The sequence below is a fragment of the Schistocerca americana genome, chromosome X (genome assembly GCF_021461395.2).
Source record: "Schistocerca americana isolate TAMUIC-IGC-003095 chromosome X, iqSchAmer2.1, whole genome shotgun sequence".
In the NCBI taxonomy this organism is placed as follows: domain Eukaryota; kingdom Metazoa; phylum Arthropoda; class Insecta; order Orthoptera; family Acrididae; genus Schistocerca; species Schistocerca americana.
Window position 1 is genome coordinate 726,953,345 of NC_060130.1, and position 21,181 is coordinate 726,974,525.

At 43.1% G+C, this 21,181-nt stretch overlaps 1 protein-coding gene across 4 annotated transcripts in view; it reads right to left on the reverse strand.

Moving 5' to 3' along the window:
- Positions 1-21,181, reverse strand: part of LOC124555694 (ATP-citrate synthase) — a 171,887-nt gene that overhangs the window by 91,415 nt on the left and 59,291 nt on the right. The gene's annotated exons all lie outside the window — the stretch shown is intronic.

The following is a 21,181-nucleotide window of genomic DNA, read 5'->3' on the forward strand; positions in this document are numbered from 1 at the left end:
AAATCTCTAAGTGAACTTAAGGAGGTTAAGTTTGTTTGTTACTAGCAAGTCGAATATACTTTCGTTGTGGGTGCTTTTCCGAGAAAACATTTATAACTCTTTTTTGGAGAAGTTTTGTTTCATCTGCAACCACTGAAATAATAAGTTTTCCAATCTATTGCACAATTGTCAATATCTCCTTCAACTATTACGACATGTCTTGAAAAGATACATATCGGACTAGTGAAATGATTTTCTTTCTGAAGTTTACAGATTATCAAATGGGTGGAAGTTTACAGTTTATCGTATGGGCGGCCAGTAGACGATTTCAACTACAGCTTCCAGCCTATCTCAGACCTTTTCCAAAGTATTTTGCAAGCACACTATTTCTAAATCATTGAATTGACATTTTTTGTCTGTTGCTACAAGCACGTCATCTCCAAATCCAATGAATGTTGTTGTTTCTTAGATCTTTCACCAAAATCTCATTAGTGCCAGTTCTTGGTTGTATCATACTTTTTGTACTGAATATTATGTGACCCCACTGCTTCTCGGAAATGTTTCAAACTATAATAGTTTTATGCGAGAAGTTCTACAACGGAGCACTGAAACTTCAATATTGTCAACTGTTGTGAACATTTCTTCATTTCTGGAACCCTATGAGAGGCTCTTCAATAAAATGCTAGGTGTACCTCTAACTACTAATATGTTTTTATATTTTTATAGTTTTTTTTTTCTTTAGCAAGAAACATGTTTAAAATGGTAAACAGTTAGAGTGGTGACCATATTTCTACCATGTACATGATCAGTGGTGGCTGCTGTGTAAGAGCACAAGAGCACGTGAACACCCTAACTTTCAATGTCTTGTGGCTTTATTGGTTACTTTTCTTTGAATGCTGCTTAACGTAACATAGATGCTGTAATCTGAAAGGCACAGCACTTAAATCTACCGCACTGCTGCTTCTCTAGAGTCCGTGAAACTTGACATCAGGGTCACGAGCACACCTTCGGTTGTGCATGTTTTAAGGAGCTTTCCCGCATGCGCAACTGGTATGGCGTAATTACGTTACGGGCCAAATACATACAAATTTGATAAGCAACGTGCACGGTTCACAATGTGCACAGCTAACCCATACCAATCAACTAAAAGTTTAAGGCAGGGCCACCATGTGATAGCACACTGAAGCAGACTTTTATCTCCATTTGCTCGGCATAAATCCCACTAGATGATAGCAGACTCCTCAGACATGCCAACTCACTGCGTATATAGTAAAATTAAATCGGACGTCAATATATGTTATACTGAGAGGAAAACCTATTTTGTGGGTTTCTGAATAAGTTACAGTGTATCAAGTTTTGAATTTTATCACATAATAATATATTTGAGGAGCTGACAATTATAAGCGCCTTATGCACATCACCGTCGATTGTGAGACTGTGGCATTAATTCATGTTTCTGAAATCTGTTTATCTTATGGTGAGTCAGGTTTGTCTGTGCTGTAAGCCCACATTGTGTACATGAAAATTCACGAAAAACTGTATCACCAGTTTCTCTTATATTCACTTAAAAGGGAGATCGACGACATTGTGCTTTAGGCCCTTGTGGATCTCAGCTCCCATTTGTATTCCAGTCAAGTGACCACGTTGAGCAGACAGAACTACTTTAGTTTAATCATTTCCACAAAAGGCAGTTTGTGTTTGGAGTTAGTTGTTTACTGTACGAGAATCGGCTTTCGTATGCAATGTAAGCATGAACTATCTCGAATCTATTTCACATTTTAACAGGAAAGTAAAGCTGTGAGGATGGGTCTTGAGTCGCGCTCGAGTAGCTCCGTTGTTACCACTTGCCCGCGAAAGGCAAGGACCCAAGTTCGAGTCTCGGTCCGGCACACAGTTCTAATCTGCCAGTAAGTTTCCTACCAGTGCTCATTCTGCTGCAGAGTGAAGATCTTATTCTGGGAACAGAAAAGTAAATCACCACGAAACGTTAGACGTAAAGGAACAAGGGCTTCCAAGACCAGATCCGTTGATTGAGGGAGTGACAAAATCAAATAAGCGTGACTACAAGCGAACATTTAACAAGGAAGTGCACCATTAGCATGAGTTGTGTGCGTGTGCAACGTAAAAATATCCGATATTCAGCCTGGAAGTAAATTCGTGGACTAATACATCTGTTGGGGATTTTGTACATTTGTCAGAAAAAATGGAAAAGCACGAAAACTCCCACTTACACAAAAATGCGAAACAGTGTTGCGAAAGCTTACACATCATTTCGTTATTACCCTAAACTGTACTTAATTATGTACAAAACAACAAAGTTCCACAAAATCAATTCTTTCTTTTATCAGTTAAGTTATCTACATTATTATTATTATTATTATTATTATTGGCAGTGGCTGTAGTTGTATAAACCTGTTGATAAGCATAACTGTTATACAGCAGATTAATTTCACACTCTCAAATTTACCTGAATCTAAAATTTTGTGAACACCCAAAATGTGTACTCATGAGCCGCCGCTGTGTATGCTGACACAACATATGCACTCGCAGTTTTCGATTTTCAGGACTACGTCTGGCAAATCGTATTCAAGTAATGCAATGAAATATTAAAAGTGTTAAAATAATGATACATATGATAAAAATTAAACTGATGAATAAAAATAAATAAATCTTCCCAAAGTCCATAAATAGCTCTGGCGCACTGATTTAGTCGCTTGGTGACAAGTACCAATGGAACATTTCACGACCTTCCACTATGTAAAATCTTTTTATTGGCGTGTGTAGAAATATTAATTTACACGTTTGTTGGCAAACAGGAAATCTCTGCCAGAAAGTATTAAACAGAGTTGGTCTGTTGGTTCGATTAATAGCTAAGAGACAAAGGTTTCCAGCAATCCAGTGACGTAACTTTAGCAATGTAACGTGCAGTTAATTGCTATAGGAAACCTACCTTGTTTGGTATTATGACATAAGTAAAAAAAGCTTGAGTTCGAAATCGATCGTTCGCCGGGTAACTAACAAGGAGTCCGACCGACGTTCTGCATATGCGGATTTTAAGAGGGGGTGCTGATAAGTTTTTGGCTTTTCCTAGTTAAAATTTATTCGATTAATTCTGATATTCTGACATTAAAACTTGCCCTTTACATTATATGTGATAGTAACTGCAAAACATTAACGTTGTTTTCTATTTTTCTCTACAGGTTTGAGTTGAACACGGCGCAAGAAAACAGAGAAGCCACAGTGCAAGTGAGTCGTTTCATGATTAAGTATCTTTTTCCAAAAGTGAAAACGACCAAACACATTTATGATGACATGTCTGGTAAACTGGGTGGTAACTACTCTTCCTACTCCACCAATGACCTCTCGTCTGTTACACTGCCAGATGCTAAATTTGTTTTGAGGAATTCTTCTCGGGTTATCAGCCGAGTGGTGGTGTCGTCTTGCAACGTTTCGATGACTTTCGTACCCGAAGATAATGGGTACGAAACTCATCGAAACGTTGCGACAAGACGACGCCACCACTCGGGTGATAATCCGAGAATTCATCACTGGAATACGCCGAGAAAGACTGCAATCGCATATCAGTTTGTTTTGTTTGCAGATGATACAAACATTGCAATATGTAGTAAGTCAAGTACATATATAGAAATAGCTGCTAATCAAATTTTCACTGACATTAATAAATAGTTTAAAGCTAATTCACTGTCACAAAACTTTGAAAATACCCACTATATGCATTCAGAACCTGTAAGATATTCCCTTCCAGCATGTGTATAACACATGAAGACATGCAGATTGAAGAGGTTGACAGCGTTAAATTTCTGGGATTAAAACTCGATAGTAAGTTCAGTTGGGAAGGGCATACCATAGAGTGCCTAAACAAGATTGTATTTGCAGTGAGAATGATGTCAGATGTAGGAGATACAAATATAAAAAAAGTCTTGCATACTTTCATTCTATTATGTCATACGGGGTCATATTCTGTGGTATCACACCAAACCGAGCAAAAGATTTTAGCGTGCAAAAGAGTGTAATAAGAATCATTTGAGGTGTAAATTCAAGAACATTACGTTGACGGAACTTTGTTTTCTAACCACTGCTTCTCAGTATATTTATTCCATAATGAAATTTCTTGCAAATAATATATCTCTATTTCCAACCAATAGCTCAATACACAGCATCAATATTAGGAATAAGAACAATCTACATCAAGACCTAAAATCACTTACCTTGGTCCAAAAAGGGGTCCAATATTCAGGAACACACATTTTTAATAAATTGCCAGCAACCATTAAAAGCTTGGTTTCAGATAAAGCACGGTTTAAACAGAGTTTGAAAGAGTTCAAATAGGCAACACCTCCTGCTATAGATGAATATCTTAACAGGGACTGTTAGACCAGCTTAGGTAAAAATGTCTGTTAGCTTTCAGTTTTGACAGCACTTGGTCACAACAGTCAAGATTTGGTATTTTGTGTATGATAAATTTATTAACAGTGCATAACAATGTTTTATTCTGACAGTGTATTAATTCTGTAAATATTAGCAGTTCCGGTTTATTGTAATGTATTCACCTCTTCTGACAATCTCCTGACGAATGACAAGTATAGTAAGTATTATATTCAAATGTTTTATGTTTTTCTATATTTACTTTCTGACATGTTCCACACTCACGAGAATAACTTCATTTTTTGGGTCTATGGAACGAAAACTGAATCTAATTTAATCTCTAATCTTTGTACAATTTCGTCGTGATTCTGTGGGACTTTTGGGTCGTCTCGTCACCACGGATGAAACATGGATATACGCTTACGGTCCAGAGACTAAACAACAGTCCAAAGAATCGAGACAGTTGTTCTACACGTCCAAAGAAGTTCAAAACAAAGATCATCAGAAAAGTTGCTCGCATCAATCTTTAGGAATAAAAATGGAATCTTACTTACTGACTACTTACAACATGGTGAAGCCACTACGGCGAAGTATTACGTTGAACATCCTGACGAACTGAAACAACAACTCGCCTCCAAACAGAATGTAGCCGAGAGAAGGAATCTTGTTTCTACAAGACAACGCCCCTCCACACACGGCGGCCGACACGCAGCAAAAATTGGAAGACCTTCACTTTGAAATCCTCAAACATCCTCCCTATTCACCGCGCTTGGTTTCCCTCAGATTATTATCTGTTCCCAAACCTCATGAAGCATCTCAGTGGAAGACGAATTTTTCTACACACTAAGTAGCCGGAAGGGTTGCGGATGAGTGGTCTGCAGCACAATCGACCTTCTTTTTTGTTTTTAAGGGTAGTTTAAAGAAGCTGGAACAAAGTTTCCATAATGTGTTGAGCTCAAGAGGGAATGTGTAGGGTAAATAAAGTTTTTTCAAACACATAACAGCATTTTTTTTATGAAAGCCAAAGACTTACCACCACCCCCTCACATGCATGTAGGGTTGTAATAGTAGCAAAAATTTGAATTACACCTATGCTAGATACAGAGTTGACACAGAGTCTGTTAACCGTTGGCTTGCATCCATATTTTTGTGGAAAACATTGGAAATAGAAAAAAGCAACGTACGAACTGTGACAGCACACAGTCTTATTTCTATAAGAAAGCGGTTACGTGCGGACAACAAACGAAATGACCCATCCGCAAAATGAATTGAGAAGGCCGCCCGTATCTTATGCTCTCTTTCTGTGAGGACAGAACGCACAACATACAAGATTTAAACGTGGCTCGCCAGCTGAGTTATGAGCTAAATGCTGATATTTTCCTTATTAACACGTCGAATGCCGATTACGAAAATGCTTTTCGCTGCCTGGGGTCTGAAGATACCAATCTGACGCGGACCTGCGTTTATTTTTGCAACACAACATTTTAGGACAATCTATAGACTGACATACATAATAATGACCATTACATAAAAAACAATAGAAATGCAGCTATTCATCTCGCAATGTTATCAACAATATCAAAAGTGCACGAGACCTCTCGGAAGCCCTTTTGTTACGCGAATGACTCGACTTCTGTGATTGATAGCGGTAAAACGCAATTTGCACTTAGTGAAAGGAGCGTACAGCTTAGGTGCCAAAATATTTCAGTGCGACAGACGCTAAATTCTGCATTTGAAGGACAAGGCTGCATTCTGAGAATCTTAGATACGTCAGCCCCCGGCACACGTTAATTTGTCAATCGTCTCGTCAACTAAAAGCATGTAGAAAACATAGCAAAAGCACAAGAAAAGGAGGTTACACAATCATTTGATGGCCACAATGTTGCATAACCGAGGCAAAAGTCAATTTCATTTATTTCTTACTAATTCTGAAAGTTTCAAATAACTTTACAAGAGATGATATACCTTGGACGGACGTCGAAGGTTCCTTCGAGTTCAGTAACGAAACAGCATGTGCTATGGTCGCACGACTCAATGAAAATAAGAATGCGGTACTCTTCGTCAGGCAAGGCCAAGGCAAGGCCAAGTGCGTGGGAACAGCCGTGCTCTACACAATGCCTCCATAGTTTTCTAGGATGTCAATAGGTTTCTTGCAAGAACTTCCTAATGTCAAAACAAAAAAAAGTTATCGCCCTGGCATACGGAAACGAACTGAAAAATAATAATAGTAATAATAATAATGTTTGCAACGGCAGATAAGAAATCAAACGACTCCGTATTGTCTGGCCGGCGAAATATGTTATAGCCCTTGATTTGCTGATTATTTTCTAGAGAACGATGGTTAAATGTACTGAACAAAGTAACATTCTCTAATGTTTAATCTCGACCTGCAGGGGGATAATGAACGGAAACTACTTGTACAGAGACGTTACATGACGCAACAACAATAAATTTCCGTCTCCCTCCATTTCAAACATGAAAGTGGATACTGTATAGTCAGACGTGTTTGTTCTACGGTGTGTGTATAATCACTACAAAGACAGTCGCGAATTTCAATCCTAATAGCAAACTGTGAAACTGTTGCTCCGGTCACGGAGCTTCTTATGCTTCCACGCTAGCGGCTCGTAACGTGGAGACTACACAGAATACCGCTGTCACGTGACGTCGCCGTGGCCTCAGTTGAGTGGCAACGTTCTGCAATGGTCGATGAAATAAATCTGTTGGCATCAAGAAAACACAACAAATGCTGCCATGCTCGCATCCCCCAATCAACGATATTTCCTAAGTGAGGCAAAAACTTGATAGCGCCCCCCCCCCCTCTCTCTCTCACTCTCTCTCTCTCTCTCTCTCTCTCTCTCTCTCTCTCCATAAAACTACATCTACATGGATACTGCAAATCACATTTAAGTGCCTGGCAGTGGGTTCATCTAAACACCTTCACAATTCTCTATTATTCCAATCTCGTATATCGCGCGGAAAGAATGAACACCTATATCTTTCCGTACGACCTCTGATTTCCCTTATTTTATCGTGGTGATCGTTCCTCCCTACGTAGGTCGGTGTCAACAAAATATTTTCGCATTCGGAGGAGAAAGTTAGTCATTGGAATTTCGTGAGAAGATTCCGTCGCAAAGAAATATGCTTTTCTTTTAATGCTTTCCAGCCCAAATCCTGTATCATTTCTGTGACACTCTCCCCCATATTTTGCGATAATATAAAACGTGCTGCCTTTCTTTGAACTTTTTCGATGTACTCCGTCAGTCCTATCTGGTAAGGATCCCACATCGCGGAGCAGTATTCTAAAAGAGGACGGACAAGCGTAGTATAGGTAGTCTCCTTAGTAGGTCTGTTACATTTTGTAAGTGTCCTGCCAATAAAGCGCCATCTTTGTTTAGCCTTCCCCACAACATTTTCTATGTGTTCCTTCCAATTTAAGTTGCTCGTAATTGTAATACCTAGGTATTTAGTTGAGTTTACGGCTTTTAGTTTAGACTCATTTATCGTGTAACCGAAGTTTAACGAGTTCCTTTTAGCACTCATGTGGACGACCTCACACTTTTCGTTAGTTAGTGTCACAACTGCCACTTTTCGCACCATTCCGATATTTCTTCTAAATCGTTTTGCAGTTTGTTTTGATCTTCTGATGACTTTATTAGTCGTTAAACGACAGCATCATCTGCAAACAACCGAAGACGGCTGCTCAGATTGTATCCCAAATCGTTTATATAGATACGGAACGGCAAAGGGCTTATAACACTACCTTGGGGAACGCTAGAAATCACTCCTCTTTTACTCGATGACTTTTCGTCAGTTACTAAGGCCGATTTTTCAAAAATATGTTCATTTTGTGGCGTACATATTTCTGAGGAGCTTGATATATAAAAATATTATGTTCTAGGAAATGTAAGACATTTTATTTTAAGTGTGCAAAAGTGCAGTTCCACGTCTCTTTACACAGCATTCTTCTACTGCACGTCACTGTATTTCGCTCTGTGGAATTCAAACGTTTATATTTTGTAATGGAAGCCATCGAATCTATATTCAGGACAGTGGAAATTAAAATTGCCTGTGGTGCCTCTCCTACCCCCTTAAAAAAAGCTCAGAATTAATACTGAGTGGGATTATTTATGACACGGAGAATAAGAAATCTTCAGAAAATTTGCACTCTTTATTGCCTTTTAGTTAATAACTTACTCTTTTGTGTGACATAAAATTAAATATAGGAAACATAAAACCAGTAAAGACACGAGACAAGTAATACCATATTTCTTCAATCCTTAGGGCCCAGCTTTTTTCCCCCCTTTCTAATCTAGCTAGAGCTTTACACGACGCGCTTCCCTTTCTGCGAAAGAATCTAATACCTCATCAAAGTTTGCGAACCGTTTTGCTACATGAAAATTCAAAATGTCGTTGTCTAACACTGAAAAAGATGTTAATACGAATAGTACCCAAGACTGGTGTGGTTTCTCGATCTGATTACTGCTATTTTGTCACAGTCTGATAGATAAAACGAAATAGGCCTTTCTAATATTGGAGCAGTTTTCACACATGCCAAATAAGCGAGACTGTTTAGGCAGAAATGGTCATTTTTATCTACCTAATTTACATAAATCTCGTGTCACTAGGGCCTCCCGCCGGGTAGACCGTTTGCCGGGTGCAAGTCTTTCGATTTGACGCCGCTTCGGCAACTTGCGCGTCGATGGGGATGAAATGATAATGATCAGGACAACACAACACCCAGTCCCTGAGCGGAGAAAATCTCCGACCCAGCCGGGAATCGAACCCGGGCCCTTAGGATATTCTGTCGCGCTGACCACTCAACTACCGGGACCGGACATCCCCATCGACGCGCAAGTCGCCAAAGACTTGCACCCGGCGAACGGTCAACCCGACGGGAGACTCTCGTCACACGACATTTACATAAATACCACGACAGAATATAATTCACGAAGTACCAATATCACATGCCTATTAGGCCTACTACAAGCAAAAAGTTTTGTTAGGAAACAGTTTTACAGTTCATTCATATGCTCCAGTTTCTCAAGCATGAGATCTAAAAGTAGTAGTAGTAAGAAATTTTTATACAAATTTGGAAACGTCATATTCTTCCATATAATTTGTGTGTGTGATGTCCCCGTTTCTTCTCCTTCCTCGTTCTAACAAACAATCTTGTCATCACTAATTGTGTAACTATTCCTGCCATTGTCAAAACTTGTTCTCCGGTTAGCTTCGCTAACATTGCCAGAATCACTGGTTTAGTTATCCCGCGTTTATTCTCCGGTTAGGCGTTATTACGGGTTCGTACAACGCATTTTCGCGCTATTCCGAGAATAGAATTAAGCAGCTGCTAATCGGGGACTGTACAATTGGCCCTTAGTAGTGTAGCAATCTGGCAAAAATTTTCTGTCAAAATTTAATGTTTTTGGATACACCAAGAAGATAATATGTAACTTTTCTTACCTGTTAGTTATTTACTTCCACTTTGGTTGTCTGAATCTATGGATTTCGCTAATAATTATAACAACGTTGATCATTCGCACACCCAATCAACCACATAAACAAAAAGCGATTGGCATTCACCCGTTCGGGTTTATTCGGCTCAGCTCGTATAGCCCTGTCCCCTATCTTCTGCGGGATAAGATTTATAGTTCTAGATACGACGGGGATTCCCCTAGCAGAGACATCACGTACACTATTCACGCATTCAATAATCAGCGTACGATTCGTTCAGGAATCAACTTAGAATGTGCTCAAAAACCAACAGGGACGCGTTTCAAAATCATATGCATAATCGATAGACCAACGTGCATGGATGCTAGACACTTTGTGAAACGAGGTTTTTTTTCCTTCGAGAATATGAATTTCGTGCCTCCTGAAATTGTCGCCCGGGACAGATACCAGTCCGCAGCTCGTGGTCGTGCGGTAGCGTTCTCGCTTCCCGCGCCCGGGTTCCCGGGTTCGATTCCCGGCGGGGTCAGGGATTTTCTCTGCCTCGTGATGACTGGGTGTTGTGTGATGTCCTTAGGTTAGTTAGGTTTAAGTAGTTCTAAGTTCTAGGGGACTGATGACCATAGATGTTAAGTCCCATAGTGCTCAGAGCCATTTGAACCATTTTTGACAGATACCACGGTTTACTCCCCCCCCCCCCCCCCCCCCCCAGTTCCGGGCCTGCACGCCCGTCAACAATGTGCTTACGTAAGTGCCACCTGTCAAGAGTCGTATCTAGACGTATCAGAGGTAGCATATCACTCCAACTGCACACGCCCCACACCATTACAGAGCCTCTACCAGCTTGAACAGTCCCCTGTCGACACGCAGTGTCTATGGATTCATGAGGCTGTCTCCATACCCGTACACATCAGTCCGCTCAATACAATTTGAAACGAGACTCGACCGACCAGGCAACATGTTTCCGGTCATCAACATTCCAATGTAGGTGTTCACGGGCCCAGTCGAGGTGTAAAGCTTCGTGTCGTGCAGTCCTCAAGGGTGCACCAGTGGGCATTCGGCTCCGAAAACCCATATTGATGATGTTTCATTGAATGACACTGACACTTGTTGATGGCACAGCACTGAAATGTGCAGCAATTTGTGGAAGTGTTGCACTTCTGTCACGTTGAACGATTCTCTTCAGTCGTCGTTGGTTCCGTTCTTGCAGGATCTTTTTCCGGTCGCAGCGATGTCGGAGATTTGATGTTTTACCGGGTTCCTGATATTCACGGCACACTCGTGAAATTGTCGTACGGGAAAATCCCCACTTCATCGCTACCTCGGTGATACTGTGTCCCATTGCTCGTGCGCCGGCTATAACAACACGTTGAAACTCACTTAAATCTTAACCTGCCATTGTAGCAGCAGTAACCGATCTAATTGCGCCAGACAGTTGTCTGACATAGGCGTTGTCGATGGCAGCGCCTTCTGACTGTTTACGTATCTCTGTATTTGAATACGCATGCCTATACAAGTTTCTTTGGCGCTTCAGTGTAATACTCTGATTAGCAATGTGCAGTAAGTAAGTTTGGATACGCAATCTCATCACAAGTGCTCAATGGGCGGCACTAATGGTGTCAACATCACCTTAAACCTGTTTGCTCGTGCGACTTCATGAGTTATCCGTCACTAATGTACGTTTACATGCGTTCCCAAATCTGGTTTTCCGTAAACCGGTCTCCCTATATCGCTTCTTGTTAATCATGAAAATTCTACAATGTAAAACAATGAAAATGCGGATTTGGCTGCTGAACTTAAGTTTCCACAATCTGTATTCATTCCATGTCAACGCCCCACCTATCTGAATCGTAACTGGGTTGTCTGGTTTTTCCTGCTTTTTGAATTGTTCATTAATACGGCTGAAGTGATTTTGTGTCTGCTGAAGGAAAGAGGAAGTATTTGTCTGTGTGGTGTCACCGCCAGACATCACACTTGCTAGGTGGTAGTTTTAAATCGGCCGCGGTCCATTAGTACATGTCGGACCCGCGTGTCGCCACTGTGTGATCGCAGACCGAGCGCCACCACAAGGCAGGTCTCGAGATACGGACTAGCACTCGCTCCAGTTGTACGGACGACTTTGCTAGCGACTACACGGACGAAGCCTCGCTCCTTTGCCGAGCAGATAGTTAGAATAGCCTTCAGCTAAGTCCATGGCTACGACCTAACAAGGCGCCATTAGCCTTACATAGCAATTGATACTTATCGTATAAAGCATGTCTCATCAAGAACGATGTATACAACAAGGATGGATTAAAGTTAAGTATTCCAAAAGCTACGTACTTTTCTTTATAGCATTCATTACGCATCCTGTTTCAGACCTCACGCCATCTTTCGTGTGTTTATAGCGTGCATTGCGGTCCCCTCAAATCACCCTGTGTCGGCACTTCTGTCGACACATCAGTCTGACCACTAAGTTATCTGCGGAGATTAGAGCATTTATCTTTATTAGATATATATAAATGATGAAATATTTGATGAAGTGGGTGGGAAAGCTTCTCTTCCACAATCAATGGCTGGTAGCAACACAATTGCTAATTTTGTCCACAGTAACAGGTGTACGTCTTCATTCATACGAAAGTTTTTCAACCATTCCGAGGCTTCAATATTTTGGAGTACAACACTATTCCACTGACGACCACTTTCCACTTTTTTCCACAAAGCACATGATCTTGGTGCCTGTAGTAAAATAGTTTCGCATTAGTTAAATGGCGATGATTGCAATTCAAATGTCTCTTCTTGAAGAATCGTTCTGCTTCTTACGAGTTTACTAACATCCGTAAGGAAATCGTACTCGAGCTTCTTTATCGAAATTAATAAGGTATCGACAACGTCACTTCATCGCACTGACGAAATTGAAACGGATTATTCAAGGACATCATTCGCGTAAAACAAGTGACGCTCGGAAAACTATACCCGATGGGGCTCGACAAAATCGTTTTAGGCCTAAACGACGGTCACGTTTCCGAAATGCAATTTTCGTTTTCTGAAGGTTTGTTACACGCAAACTTAATGAGTATGGATTAAATTCTCCTGGTCAGGGTTCATAGTAATGTAGAATTTTTTGAAGGACATCATATTCGCCGTTAAATAAATTAGGCCTTTTCACAGCAGAAATACAGTAACATCAGACGAGTGCGAAGCTTTGTACATCGTGAAATGTAATGTAAAGTTAGTGAGCTAGCTATTTCCAGTTTGTGCAAATATCACACTGCAGTTATAATGGTTGAAGGACATGAAAGAGAGGCTGTAGTTAAGTAGGGCTATAGCCTATCCACCGTTTGATCAATCGTTACATTCCTCAAGCTAAGGAGAAATTTGGAAAGAAAGTTCACAGATAAGAAATAAAAACCTTAAGGTCTTTCTATGACACAGTAATTTTCTAGAGGTCAAAGTACTTTGAACTGTTGAACGGAATAGATAGGGTCCTGAAATGAGGTTATTAGGTGAGCATTAACAAAAATAAAACAAGGATAATTGAGGACAGCCGAATTCAATCAGACGATGATGAGGGAATTATATTAGTAAATGAGACCCTACAAGCAGCAGATGGGGTTTGCTACTTTAGCAGCAAAACAACTCACAATGGCTGAAGTAAAAGGATTATAAAATGTAGACTGTCAATAAATAGCATGAAAAGAATTTGTGAAAAAGATAAATCTTTTAGCATCAAATTTAAGAGTTAGAAAACAATTTCTGAAAGTATTTGTGTGGAATATAGCTTTATACTGCAGAGAAACGTCGGTAATAAACAGTTCAGACAAGAGGAAAATAGATGTTTTTGAAATGTGGTGTTTCATAAGAATGATGACGGGTAAGTCGAGTAACTAATGAAGAGGTATTGCATCGACTAGGGTTAGACGGATGAAACTGGTGGAAGACGAATTATGGGCTGAGATTTGCCTAACACACACACACACACACACACACACACACACACACACACACCTTTAGTAAAACGAACAGTTTTACCTTTTTCACATTATGAGCTTGTTGGTAGACCTTGTATTAGGTTGGTACTATGTCATGAAATGACTGAATATATATTTAATATTTATCATATAACAGCTCTGCCTGTGACAAGTTTGAGACCTCAACTAAACCTACTACAGTTAAAATGTGTGTGAAACCTTATGGGACTTAACTGCTAAGGTCATCAGTCCCTAAGCGTACACACTACTTAACCTAAATTATCCTAAGGACAAGCACACACACACACACACACACACACACACACACACACACACACACACCCATGCACGAGGGAGGACTCGAACCTCCGCCGGGACCAGCCGCACTGTCCATGACTGCAGCGCCTCAGACCGCTCACTCCCGCGCGGCTACTACAGTTCAACGCGGAATTCTGACGATTAAGCAGATCTGCTACACATATAAGAAAAACAAATGTGCCTAGCGTTGTGAAATTATTGCGCAAATTAGACAAAGTACGGAGGGAGTTACGCATTGCATTTCGGAATGCATAGTAAAATCATACCTAGACATTGATGCCCAATATGCGACAAGAAATTCGTTCACCGTACCCAAATTGTTGGTTGGCTGTGGGAGGGGACTAAACAGCGAGGTCACTGGTCCCATGATCTCAGGTGGCAGAAACCAAGGGAGGAACAACACAAACAGCACAGTCCAGTCAAGGGGAAGGGAAAATACGGCAAACAAAACAGTAAAAGGGACGTCGGGGAAGAGGAAAGAACGGGAGGAGGTGGAAACGGCGAGAGCAGGGGCGCGTCAGAAACGCTGCCGTTTTGGAACACCAGCACTGCCACCGATCTCTCCCAGTACCCGCACCACACCATGATCCGATACAACGCAGACAACACCATGGGAAGAAAAGACAACGGGAAACAAAACGGCATAAAAAACCAGACAAGACTTAGGGAAAATGGGTGGGGAGCCAACCCGGTTGGTGTGAGACAAGGTCAAAGCCTCTATAACCAACGCCAATGCTAAATGAGGGACTCCAATTCCAGAGGGAAATTCGACGACTTAAACCTAGGAGGACAAACCACTTTCGCGAAGAAAACAGAGTACAGACGTAACCGTGCGAGAGCCATCTGCTAACACACAAGACAATTAAGGGCACATTTAGTGCGAAGGGCAAAAAGGTAGCGGCGTTCCAGCAAAATATGGACACCGTGGGAGGGAGGGTGCAACTACAAGGCGGGGAGGGGGCGCGGTTAATTGAGGAGTAAAACCCATGGGTCAATATTGATTGCACAAAGTTTATTTGACAGGTGGGTAGCCTCCCAAGAATCTGCCCACAATTGAGCAAAAAGGGATTTGACGTGAGGCCGAAGATCCGCCTCCGAAGGGGTCACGGAGAACGCGGTGTAAGTGGCCGCTTCCCCCCACCACTGCCAGTTGATCAGCAAGTTCATTACCAAGGATACCCATGTGACAGGGAACTCAAAGGAAATCTACCGAACAAGCAACATCACCAAGATCGGTGAGAAGGTCACGAATGGCAGAGAGCATGGGGGGGGGGGGGGGGGGGGGACACCGAGCAATAGCCTGAAGGCCACTCACTAAGTCCATACGCAACAAAACTCTGGTGAGGGAGGACCATTTAATGAAGCAGAGGCCCTGACAGATGGCCATCAATTCTGCAGTAAACACCCAACACGTGGCAAAAGATGGCGTTCCATGCCAACAGAAGATATGAAGACATATCCCATGTGATCAGCGGATTTAGAGCCATTAGTGAAAGAAACAATGGTATCCTGAAATTCCTGTAAGAGTGGGCAAAACACATAATTGAACAACATTGGAGCAATGGAGGTCTTTGCACCCTGGAAGGGATCCATCTGAATCCGGGGCTGAGGCACTATCCAAGGGGGGTTGCTGGGAGAAAACGTGGGGAAGAGGACAAGGAAGGGAGATGGAAACAGCCACAGAGAGAAGCATGGCGGAGCCCAATTGGCAAATCCACTCAGGTCGGGTAGCAAGCGGGTGACGACCTGAAGCCAAGGAAATGAATGGAATAGGAGGGGGTGAGCAGGGGAAGGGTAGATAATAATGACACAGGAAACCAGGAGCTGGGACTGCCGAACCGAAAGGCGTGGGATCCAAGCATCAACCGGAAGACTATAGACAGGGATAAAGCCACCATTGGCTAAAAGGATACCACGATGGTGAATTGGGTCCAAGAGGAGCAGTGTAGAAGGGGCAACTGGTCCATAGACTCGACAGCTACAGTCCTGATGAGACAGAACTAACGCCCCATAAATGTGGAGAAAGGTTGAATGATCTGTGTCCCAAGAGGTGTGAGCAAGGAAGAGAAGGACACAGTTTACGAGAACAGCCAGCCATCAGACGGCATATATGGGGAAACCAAGTAAGCTTGTTAACAAAAAGAAGACCCAAGAAATGTAAGTGACAGACCGTGGTCAGGTGATGGGCGTCGAAGTAGAGTTCTGGATCAGGAGAGACCACAGTACGGCGACAGAACTGCACCACCCTCGAATTAGGGGAAGAGAACTGAAAACCATGCGAGACTTTCCACGTGGCACCCTGGGGCTGTTGCTCCACGGAGGCCACCGAGTGGGAGCTAGTCCACATACAGAGTAGGAGTGACCAACGGTCCAGCAGAGGCCAGAAGTCCATTAATAGCGATGAGAAAAAGGACACTTAATACGGAGCCCTGTGGAATGCCATTCTCCTGGGTCTGCAGAGAGCTGAGAACAATGCCTACCCAAACTCTGAACGACCTGTGGGACAGGAACTGGGAAATAAAACTCAAGAGGGGGCCCAGAAGAAGCCACTCATGGGGCGTAAGTAGGATGTGATGGCACCAAACTATGTCATAAGCCCTATAAGTTCGAAGAAAACTTCAAAAGGGTTGCACCACTGAGAAAAGCCTTGCTGAACTGCAGTTTCAAGTTGAGGCAGATGATCGATCAGAGACCATCTCTCCCAAAAGCCGCACTAGTAAGGACATAAAAGGTCCCAAGTTTTGAGGACTCAACAGAGCCTACGAGCCACCATATGTTCACTTAACTTGCAGGGGACATGGATCAGATTGATGGGCTGGTAACTATGAAGGAATGACGGATCCTTGCTGGGCTTAAGGACAGGAACCATAAAACTTTGGAACCATAAAACTTTATCTCCATTGAGAGGGGACAATACCTTGGAGCCAAATACGGTTAAACACCTGGAGGAGATATTGTCAGTGCGGAGGACTGAGGTTTTGAAGCTATTGGTTATGGGTCGAATCAGGGCCAGGGGATGAATTGTGGAAAGAATAGAACGCCAGAAGAAGTTCCTACTCAGTTTCCAGACAAGCAAGGCAGCTGTACAGCAGAATGATGTAGACGCCTTCTAAAAATGGGTCACTAGGTGTTCTGCAAGAACTGAAAGGCCACAACAGACGGAAAGACCCTGTATAGAAGACTGCCACTTATAACCTTGGAGGATGTGGAGTGTAGCTTTGGTGCAAAGACGTTTCAAGGTAATAAGACTGGTAGAGCATGGGCTTAAAATGTTGCAAGGTGCAATGACAATCAAGGATGCTGATGGAAATAGCTGTGCTCTACCATGGACCTAGTCGATGGTGAATGGGGCCCATTGTACAGGTAATGGCAATGTCGGCAGTGTGAATTATCTTATCGGACATATCACGGACGACTTTAACAATAAAACCTGACAAAGAAGGTGTAAACACGACCTAGGAGGTATACATAGACCAGTCAGCACGATGGAAACCCCAGCAGGGTAACGTGGCCATTGGGAGGTTGGAAGGGAACAAGACAATCAATGGGAAGTGGTCACTATCACGGTGGTCATCGTGAAGCAACCAGTGTACGAAAGGATGAAGGGAAGCGGATGTGAACGAAAGATCAATGGCACAGAAAGTACATATGTGGCACTAAAATGAGTAGGGGAACCATGATTAAGAAGTCACAGGTCGTGGTCTGCAAGAAATTAGTCAATGAGGAGCCCCTGACTATACAAAAAAAGCACTTACCACAAAGGGTGACGGGCATTGAAATCCTCAAGGAGGAGGAAACGAGGTGGGAGTGACTGAAGGAGGGCAGTTAGGACAGCAGGTATAGATGGCCCGTAAGGAGGGAGAGATAGAGACTGCAAATGGTGACCACATAGTCCAAGTGCACCCAGACAGCAACTGCTTCCAATGTGGTACGAAGGGGGATCCATGTATTAACAACATCTATATGGACCAAAATGCAAACGCCACTAGAAGCCCTCAAAAAGCCAACCAGTGCTGACAGAAAGCATGGAACCCACAAACGGTCAGGGAGTGAGTATCAGTAAAACGAGATTCCTGGAGGAGGACACAAGGTACCACGTAAACGGAAATAAGGGATTGCAACTCTGGGATGTGGCGGTAGTATCCATAACAGTTCCACTGAATAAACATGGAACAGGGACCCAAATACGAGGCGAACAGGCTGGAGCCACTCACGCCACTGGGTCACCAACCATCACCAACCAGGACAGGGTGACATCCTTCGGTCAGATTCAGGTTGTGAGGAAAGAGATTGCACCTCTGGGGCAGCGGGAGTCTTGTCCAGGGATTTATGTTGCTTTTTTCCTCTTTCATATGTCAAGTAGAGTAGGGCATGGAGGGAGAGCAGACATCTGCAGGACCCAGAACTGAAGGAGGACGGGTTACCTTGGGGTGCAGAGACTGGGTCCCCCAGGCAAGTTCTGGTAGCAGGTCTTCGGCCTGGGAGATGCTGGGGGAAGAGTCCCAGGAGGGGGTGCCACCAATGGCAGGTGCTGAAAATTGGGTACACTTCTCCGGCCGGGGAGGGGGAGCAGCACTCAGAAGCGAAGGCATGGGAACTGCAGGAGAGGAGGAAAGGATAGGGGGGCAGAACTGGGGTAAGAAGGAGGGTGGAGGGGAAAAGTACATAACACAGGTAAAGTTAGATCTCATCGACACAGTGTGAAGTCCATAATACTTCGACGAGCCTCGGTGTAGGATAAACGATCAAGAGACGTATACTTCTCCTTGTTTTTCTTCTTATAAACCAGGCAATATGGTTAGTGTGGAGAGTGACTGCACATATGGGTGGCGGAACACAGGGACTCACCTCATGGAGTAGGTGTCCACACCCACCACACAGAGAGTTTGAAAAACAGCTCATGGGTGGTGGGATGTATGGTTTCACGTCACACTAACAACACATAACCTTGACCTTCTCTGGGAGGGTACCTCCCTCAAATGCCAGAATAAAGGCTCCAGTACTGGTGTGATTGTCCTTGTGATCTTTCTGAACACACCGACGAAAATAAATGCCCCATTATTCCAGATTGGCCTGGAGTTCCTCATAAGTTTGAAGAATAAAGTCCTATGAAAAATGACTCCCTGAACCATATTCAAAGACTAGTGGGGAGTAATGGAAACAGGGACTTTGTCAAGGTGGTGATGACAAGCAAGGCGGGCTGTAGATTAGGTGGCAGAAGAAGTTTTGATCAACATTGAACCCGACCGCATCTTACTGAGAGACTCCACTTTGCCAAACATGCCTTCGATATTTTCCACAGCAAAAAAAACCGGATTGATGGAGGTGAACGTGTATCTGTTAGTCCTAGTACAGAGCAGGTACTGGGGAAATTGTTCCATCCCAAGCTGGTGAGCCCAGCCCTTCTCCCTAGGCGTAGTCATGGAAAGGAAGGCCACAGGATTATAAGAATCAGCATTAAATGATCCATTGCCAACCAAAGAGACGGTCAGAGAAGAAAAGCTAGTGTTTTCCAGTTTACTACGTTTCATATGTAAAGTATCCGCCCTGATACCACCCACTCCAAGCCGGCCGGAGTGGCCGTGCCGTTCTAGGCGCTTCAGTCTGGAATCGCGCGACCGCTACGGTCGCAGCTTCGAATCCTGCCTCGGGCATGGATGTGTGTAATGTCCTTAGGTTAGATAGGTTTAAGTAGTTTTAAGTTCTAGGGGACTCATGACCTCAGATGTTAAGCCCCATAGTGCTCAGGGCCATTTGAATTTGAACCCAAAGGGGGCCAAAAACGCCTAAATGGAAGGCTGAAAAAGAAAGGCTATGGGGACAAATCCGGAAGGAATACGTAAGTAAGAAGACCGTGAGCGTGAAAGGAGGGGGCAGAGGGGTAGAAGGGAGGACAGGGAGGTAGTGGTATGGGGAAGGAAATGCAGCCCGGGAAGGAAGAATGGGCCACAATAGCTTGTGAACCCATGTGCGCCAGGCACGAACTCACGAAAGAACTGAGTCCCCTAGGGGGCGGGGGTGCAATGATGTTGTAATCATCTTTTGGAATCTATTCACATGCACTACCTGCGACATTAAATGATATTCCCCTGACACGCCTATTCAAAAAAAAAAAAAAAACTTAAATGTATTAAATATGTATGGCGCACTATCAATATCGTTCACAATAAGAACGACCCAAGTGCTTCAAAAGTACTTCCGTCTGCCAACATCAAGGGAAAAATGTTTAAGCACACCAACTGAGTAAGTCTAAGTGGCCACAGTTTCACATTCCCGTCTATACCGCGCTTTTCTCGTAGGAAGGAAAAAACCAATTACCTGCACATCCAAAATAAAACGTGATCAGCATTTGCAGGACCTCTACCAACCACGCTGAATACAAACACGCGAGCACGAAATGAAAAATCATCCTTCACAACAAAATTCTTCTACGAGCCTACTGTGTCCATTTGGTTGTACAAGAAAGCAAATTATATCATTTTTGAATTCCATCAACCGTTTTCCAGCATTTCATTACTCTCACTCCACCGCTAATGAGATGTAATTCTTTGTTCAGGGTAGTGCAGGTACATTTACACTCCGAGGGCCACCTTACGGGGCGGAACTTTGTGTACCTCTGTCAGTTCCCTACTTCCCTGTTGCAGTTAAGAACGGTAGGTTGTGACTACGTTATTTCGAAGTTCAGATGCGACACACACACACACACACACACACACACACACACACACACAGTATCGCAGACCTCATCGTCGTTTCTTTGCATCCCCAGAAATTTGAACTAAGAGCATTCACCTTGTGTGTACAATACACAATCGGTATCGTAGCGCGTTGTCTCCAAAGGTGTGTCGGAGTGGTTAGACGCCTTGTCCTGCGTAGCGTAGCATTCTAGCTCCTGGGCCTAGGGGGGTTACCTCTGTGACGTCTAGTGGTAAAGCGCGTGTCTGGAAACCAAGTGCGGGATCGGACAATGGGATATTTCAATCTGCATTTAACCTAACCTTCACCTCTCAAAGATGTGAGGACTCGCCGGGAACGACACAGGGTCCGGATTCTACGTTAAACTGTAGGCCCCCTTTCCCTGCTAGGATTACGGACAGACA